This window comes from Scylla paramamosain, chromosome 35 (genome assembly GCF_035594125.1).
Source record: "Scylla paramamosain isolate STU-SP2022 chromosome 35, ASM3559412v1, whole genome shotgun sequence".
NCBI lineage: Eukaryota > Metazoa > Arthropoda > Malacostraca > Decapoda > Portunidae > Scylla > Scylla paramamosain.
In genome coordinates, this window is record NC_087185.1 from 7,538,816 (window position 1) to 7,540,222 (window position 1,407).

At 35.5% G+C, this 1,407-nt stretch overlaps 2 non-coding genes across 2 annotated transcripts; one reads left to right on the forward strand and one right to left on the reverse strand.

The window, feature by feature from the left end:
• Nucleotides 1–737: 737 nt before the first annotated feature.
• Trnam-cau (transfer RNA methionine (anticodon CAU)) lies at nt 738–810 on the forward strand. The gene has a single exon. It is a non-coding gene; the product is annotated as a tRNA-Met (tRNA).
• Nucleotides 811–990: 180 nt separating this feature from the next.
• Trnam-cau (transfer RNA methionine (anticodon CAU)) lies at nt 991–1,063 on the reverse strand. Its single transcript has one exon. It is a non-coding gene; the product is annotated as a tRNA-Met (tRNA).
• Between the last annotated feature and the right edge of the window lie 344 nt (nt 1,064–1,407).

The window sequence follows — 1,407 nt, forward strand, 5'->3', positions numbered from 1 at the left end:
TGGGCGGGGCCTCGGTGACTGTTGGGAGGAAAACAAAGATAACGAGAGAGAGAGAGAGAGAGAGAGAGAGAGAGAGAGAGAGAGAGAGAGAGAGAGAGAGAGAGAGAGAGAGAGAGAGAGAGAGAGAGAGAGAGAGAGAGCATTCCTCCACTAACCTAATAATTCGCATCAACCATACTGCAGAAAAACAAATAAAAAATGAAAGGAAAAAAAAATACACACATACACACACATACACACACACACACACACACACACATATATATACACATATATATATATATATATATATATATATATATATATATATATATATATATATATATATATATATATATATATATATATATATATATATATAACAATGAAAGGCCCACCTTTCCCCTTGATGTTTTCCTCTTTACGGATATCTACCGTATTTTTTTTAGGGGGTTATCAATCGAATTACCTCACAATTACAAGCATTACATAAGACAGACATAAGGCAGTCGTATTTTTTTTCCACGGAAGTGCGTAAAGGTAATTCATCTGTTAATGTGATGAAGATTTTCTTCTTTCCTTAACAGCATCACTATCGTTAGAAACTTTTACACTTAATAAAGCGTTTTTTTTTTCATGTACATAGATATCTTACCGGCACAGTGTTGTACATGTATACCATTTTCTGTATGGGTGAATATTTTCTTTGTATTTTTCTATGGATCCTCTCTTCAAGATGCTTTCCTTGTCCTTTCACAGCCTCGATGGCGCAGTAGGCAGCGCGTGAGTCTCATAATCTCAAGGTCGTGAGTTCGATCCTCACTCGGGGCAGGTTCATATTTATTTTGCATCTCGACACCACCAATAACACACGCAACCGCCACACACCTCGGGCCCTGCAGCAATGCTACAGCCACGTCTAGGATCACGGTGGCAGGCGAGGTGGCGTGGACTGGCAGCCGCGTGCCAGGCTGGCATTGTTGCGGCGAAAATAGAAAGTAAAAATAATTCTGCCCCGAGTGAGGATCGAACTCACGACCTTGAGATTATGAGACTCACGCGCTGCCTACTGCGCTATCGAGGCACGCTACATCGCAGCAATAATGAAAGAATGTAGGAAAATATTGATTGATAATTATTACATAAAAACACAGAAAATGAAATACAGAGCAAAAATCATTATTTTAGAGGAAACAAACTTCTTATTTCTTTAACGTGAAGTAAAATGAAGACAGGCAATATGTAAATATTGCAATATATATATATATATATATATATATATATATATATATATATATATATATATATATATATATATATATATATATATATATATATATATATATATATATATATATATATCGTACACGAAAATAACTATTGCCCTTCTTCCCGGTGACGGAAAAGTGACTTAAAATAAAAAAGAAA